Below are 6,000 nucleotides of genomic sequence, written 5' to 3' on the forward strand. Positions count from 1 at the left end.
TGCTGAGCCAACCATGATGGCCCGCAGGGATGGGATACGCCAGCGACCACTCCAGCCGGCACCCTCGCCCCATAGACTGGGCATGGGCAGGGACGGATCCCCAGGGAAGTGTGGGGGTCTGCCAGCAGAGGAGGAAATGCTGGCTACACTCCCTCCACCCCAGGATCTGTGGAGACAGCAGACACCTTGCTCTTGGCTTAAGATTTCATCTGTCATTTCCCGCAACATGGGGCTTGTTCAGCTTCCAGGCTTTTCACTGGGTAGGTGGAGGGGATGATAGGGGAACTGTCCAGCTAGAGGATCTTTTTGGGGATAAGGGGCAAGCCACACAGTCTGCCTTAAATGCAATGTTTGCACAGTGCCCTTTCTGTGCCCTAGGACCAGGCTGTGACCTTGCCCGAATACATCCTATCCCACCTCCATCCTTGCTACCCTGAAAAAAGAGGAAGGCAAACCTCTCCCCTTCTCATTCCTCTCCCTTCCTGAAAGACTTTGCCTCCAGACAGGTTCAAGTTCAAACCCACCTCCGTCATGGCAGCAGGTGGGCAGCTTCAGAATATTATCTTAACTCTCTGTACCTGCATCTCCAATACAGGGGCTTCAGGGGACAGGAGGACCCTCCACGGGGGAGGACAGCATGAGAAAGAGTAGACCAAGTGTCTGGCCCACGTGGCCCTGTGGCCGGCAGCGATGCCTAGAGCGCTTTCCCTGCAAACCCTTCCTGATGATCCCAGGATCCCAGGTAGAAAATCTGCAGCTGCCTGAAGCACGAACCACCCAGTGGTGAGCAAACCCAGGCACATGGCTAAACCATAGTCCACAGCCTCCCTTGCGTGTAGGAGCGGTCACGTGACTGAGTTCCATCCCATGCCACACCTTCCCCTTCCCTGCGCTTGATGCACACAGGCCTGGAGACCTCGAAGCCACGGTACAAGACGGTGGGGCTATGCGATGGAAAGAGCTTTGAGTCTTGGGATCACCGCTCGAGAGAGCTGCTCACTCACCGGGCGTTTCCGTGTTGGACTTTTGATGCATAAGAAATAAACCTCTATGGTGTTTGGTGCGTTCACACTTTAGGCTTACGAACGTTGCCCTAACTTATCCGCTGCCCGGGGGGTGACCTAGAAAGGCGCAGAGGATGGGGGAATGCATCTCTCAAGGAGAGTCCTCCCCCCAGGACTGCCAGATCCCAGGCGTGATATCAAGCCTCGAGTGAGTCAGTGTGAAGACTGAGAACAACAGTAATAATGATGGGAGTTGCTGCCCCTTCTTGAGAGCTCTCACCACTTGCCAGGCGCTGGGCTGATGGCTGCAGACTCTGATCTCTCTCATGGAATCCTCACAATGACCCAGCAAAGGAAGGCACTGCTGGTGTCAGCCCCCTTTTGCGGAAGAGCCCCATAAGGTGTCTGGGGGAAGGTTTCCGAAGGGTGGAGTCTTTGGAGGAGCGGCATTTCCCTGACATTAGCCTCCTTTGCCCTTTCTGCGGCTGGGCCCTCCTTCTTCTACGTGCCGGGCATTATTCGTGGGGCTGACGACACAGCAGCAGAAGAAACAGATGGAAATCCCCAACCTCGTGATGCTGATATTCTCATGGGGAAAACAGGCAATAAACACACAGGCAAATAAACAAGAGGAGTTCAGATGAGGACCAGTAACACGAAGACAGTAAGTCAGGAAGCTGCGAGGGGGCCACGGGAAGACATGGTGCCGTGAACTTGGATGTCAGAGGAAACCCCCACCCCTGCCCCCGACACAGAGTTGAGAGGGAAAGGAGGGAGCCACATAAAGATATGAGGAAAGGTGTTCCTGGCAGAGGGAACAGCATGTGCAAAGTGTGAGTACAAAGGCTCCTGAGGCTGAAATGAGCTTGTCCTCAGGGCACAAAGGAGGGCAGGGTGGCTGGAGTGGAGTGAGTATAGGGGGAGGGGCATGATGAGGCTGCAGAGGAGACCTGGATAAGACAAAGGACAAGTCTGGGTGGGCAGTGGTGGGAGGGGCAGAGGACTTTGTTACAGGGTTTCATCTGGGTGTCAGCTCTGAGGGTACCAGGAGGGAGGATCGAAAGCAGGAGAGAAGAGAGGGGTCTCAGCCCAAATTTACCTCCCCTGCCCCACTTGACTTGTCTTGTCTTTGTGTTTTCCTTGGCACTGTGGAAGCTACATCCCATGGGAAAATAAAGCCCAGGCTTGGATCCACAGGCCCTTGGAATGACGGACGCACACTCCTGCCCTCCTAGAGAGCCTGACATGGAACAGAGGGAAGGGACAGGCAGCGTTGAGAGAAAGGACCCTCATAGCCCCTCCCCTGCCTCTCATTTGCTGTGACCTGTGACCTGGGGCTGGTCACTGACCTTCTTTGGGCCTCCCTCTTCTCCCCTGTTTAAGGACGGGGCTGGTCTGGTTCCACTGCTTCCCAGTTCCTTGTCCTTGGGCAAGCTCTTTAACCTCCTTGTGCCTCAGTTTCCACATCTGCACAGTGAAGATGACCCAGTCCTCGGGGCTATGGTGAGAAGTCAGGGTACAATGGCCAGGGTGCTCATAACTGCTAGGAATTCCTATTATTACTACTATTTTAACATGCTATTGCTTCTGTTATTTTCGTGTTAGCATTAACGCAGATCTGTTCTGAGGCCCTTTCTGGCTTTCAGCGTGGCCTGCTTGTTTCCTCCACTTCTCCCTCCCTGCCAGCATAAGGGACAGCGTTCACCGACCTCTCCAGTGTGCTGTCTGGAGCAGGGGTGGGGACAGGGATTGATGTGCCTCTTGTGGATGGACCCAGCCCCTATCTCCCTTGTAGCTCTTCTGGCCTGGCACCCTTCATCAGGGACCCAAGCTTTACTCCCTTGAAAAGGAGGGTTTCCCACAAGAGGAGAAAACAGGACCAGAAATCATCCCTGAGACCTGAATGACTACTCAGGTAGAATTTTGTGAGAGCCTAGAGAGAGCAGGAAGGGGTCAGGAAGGAGCTAGGGAGGACATAGAGATGGGCCTGAGAGCCAGCTGCCACTCCTGGTCTTCATCAGGGTCCGAGGGAACAGCCTCCTCTACATTCTTTGTGCTTCCCTGCCCCGCCCTGGCTCCTGTCCCATCCTCCCACTGCTTCCTTCTCCTCTCCTGAGAGGATGGTCCTTCTGTCCTTCTATCCTGCTTCAGCTGCTGGAGAGCAGCCGCCTTGTCTCTTGATGCCCTACTTGATTAAAATGCAGAAGGTGCCTTGGTCCAAAAAACGTGGCTAGGCCCTAATCGCTCCCAGCCTTCTTGGCTGCGCAGCCTCTGGCTGCTGGCTGCCCTCATCCAAGACTGAACAGGACTTGGAGACAAGGGAGCAGAAGCCAGAGTGGACCACAAGCGGGGCTTCAGTCTCCTGGTCCAGTGCAGGCCCAGAAGCAGTGTGAAGGGAGGGTGCGGTGGGCAGCTCATTGGTCCCTCCCTGGGCTTCCATCCCTCCATCTTCAAAATAGGTCCAATAAGGGAAGAGTTCATGCTGAGAACAGTGCCTGGTCCACTGTAAGCACTTGATAAATCCTCTGTAAGACTATGGCCTTCAGACTCCCACTATCCCCTCACATGGCTTTCCCCCGCTGTCCCACCACGTCCTTGGAGACCACTGTTAATTGGGCACTTGAGGCCACAGCTGAGGGGAGGAACCTCTGATTGTCCTCTTCTCAGCTCTACCCCAACACTCAGCAGGCCCAGGGGCTCAAAATGCCTTTGCCAGTGTTGGCTAAGCCCCCTCCATGCACTGGGCTCTGAGATGCATGGTGTTCTTTGTTTGTTTGTTCCAATAAAACAATGACCGGTTCAGTGAAAGAGGTTCTAAAAGGGTGTCCAGCCACAAGTTAAAACTGTCCAGCCAGTGGCTCCTGGCCCCTTCCCACCCCTCCCTGACTGCGCACAGACAGCCCGGGCGCCCTGCACGCATGCTGCCCTCCGGCGCCCTTTGACCGCAGCACAGTGGGACCCCGGCAGAGCCCGTCAGCAGAGTAGCCCCCTGTCAGGCTTTTTCATCACTGTGTAGTTGGCCACAGTGTGGTGGGGCCACCAGCAGTGGCGCCCGTGCTCCTGATGGATTGCTGCGCTGCGACCTGGGTCCTTCTGTTTCTAACAGGGCTGCAGGGAAAGCCCTCATCTGTGGCTCTTTATCCACATGGGGACTGTCTCTAAGACAGGCTCCTGGATGTGAGCTGACAGATGGCATGTGCTCTTTATGTGTGGGGTGCTGCCTGTCCCTGGAGGCTCTTCTCCACCTGCACATTCACGGCCCCACTCCCCCATCCTGGCAGACCCCAGCCTGCTTGCTCCCTTCATTTTCTTGTTCCGTTGGAGGCAACCAGAGGACTGGGCACCCTCTCCTGGCCATCCTCTTGCTGCTTGTCTCTTGGTCAGCCAATCCTGGTTGAGATCAGCATTCATCTCTACCCAAGGGGACTGTATCATAGGCACCCACAGGAATTGGGGATCAGTGGGGAAGAGCTTTGGATCCACAGAGGCAGTAGAGGGAGAGCTTTGGAGTGGGGGTTCTGGAGACAGATAGCCCAGGGGTTCAAATCCTGGTATGCCCTTTGCTGGCTGTGTGACTTTGGGCAAGTTACTCAACATCTCTGAGCCTTGACTGTGTTATCAAAGAATCCTAACCAATAGAAGCATCTAGCTCAGATGGTGGTTGTGAAGTTTGGATGAGTTAGTACATACTCGCTGCTTCGAGCAGCACTGGGCGCATTAGTGTCCAGTGTTTGGGCCCCTGTAGTATCATAATGAAACCCAGAGGGACATAAGAAGATAATCGCAGTGATTGTTTATGGAGGGCGGACTGTGCCAAGCGATTTGCATGAACTGGCTTATTTAATCCTTCCAGCTGTGAAGCCCGAAGCGCAGAGAGGTAAAGGGACGTGGAGGCCTGAAACTGGAAACCCACCGCCTGCTGCTCCTGGGACCTTGTTCAGGTCCCAGTGGGAGGGTGGCTGGCGTGAGGGTGGCCTGGCCCGCCTGGGAAATGGGATTTCCAGGGCTGGAGCCAGGGCCATAGCACCAGTCTTGATGAGGAACAGATGCACAAAGAGTCGGGGGCTCCGCCCACCCCTCCTCTGCAGCCCAGGATGAGGGGTGGAGATAGCTTCCAGATGGGCCTGGCTCTGAGCAGCCTCTCAAGTGATCCCATCTGGTTCCCCACGGAGCAGAGCTTCGGGTCTCCCTCCTCCCTTGCTCTCAGCCCCTCTGGTCCTGGCAGATAGCTGACAAAGTACCTTGCTTTGGGCCAGGCGACCTGGGGAAGGTCTGCTTTGCTCAGAGCATCAGTTTCCCCATCTGAGAAACCAGCATTCTCCAAGAAGCTGGCCCGGAGAGCTGTTGTGTACTGGGAAAGCTGAGAAAGAGCAGGAGAAGATTTCCCAAACTGTGGAGGGCTGTGCCCATGGGACCAAATCTCCCAGACCAGGCACCCCTGGAAAAGTGGGGCTTTTAAAGTTGGTTTTACTTATCTGTTTGTATTTATTTTCACACTCTGCAATGCACAGCCATAGTACAAAATCTCAAAGGTACAAAAGTGAAAAGTGAGTCTCTCTCCCACCCCTGTCCGCCAGACACCCAGACCGCCCTTCCCCGAGGCAACCCTTGTCACTAATTCCTTGTGAATCTGTCCAGAGATATTTAATGTTTATGCTGGAAATACACATAGGATTTTTTTCCCCAATGATGGCAAACTTCACATCCTCTTCTGTACTCTTTTTGTTATTTGATAATACACTTTAGAGATCTTTCTACTTCAAACCATAAAGAGTGCCGCCTACCTTCTGACGTCTGAAGGCGAGGAGAGCCAAACATCAGACAATTGCTCAGCATGGGCACTGACCAACCAGGATGGAGCCCAGCGGCAGCGCAGGCGTACTAGTGGCCGGGGCTGGTGGCGTGAGGCAGCCTTGCGCCTGCGTAGTGTTTGCATCGCGTCGATGTGCCCACGCGTAATTCACTAGCCTTCAAGCGATGGCATGTGGGCCGCTTC

Source organism: Neovison vison, chromosome 8 (assembly GCF_020171115.1).
Source record: "Neovison vison isolate M4711 chromosome 8, ASM_NN_V1, whole genome shotgun sequence".
Classification (NCBI taxonomy): domain Eukaryota; kingdom Metazoa; phylum Chordata; class Mammalia; order Carnivora; family Mustelidae; genus Neogale; species Neogale vison.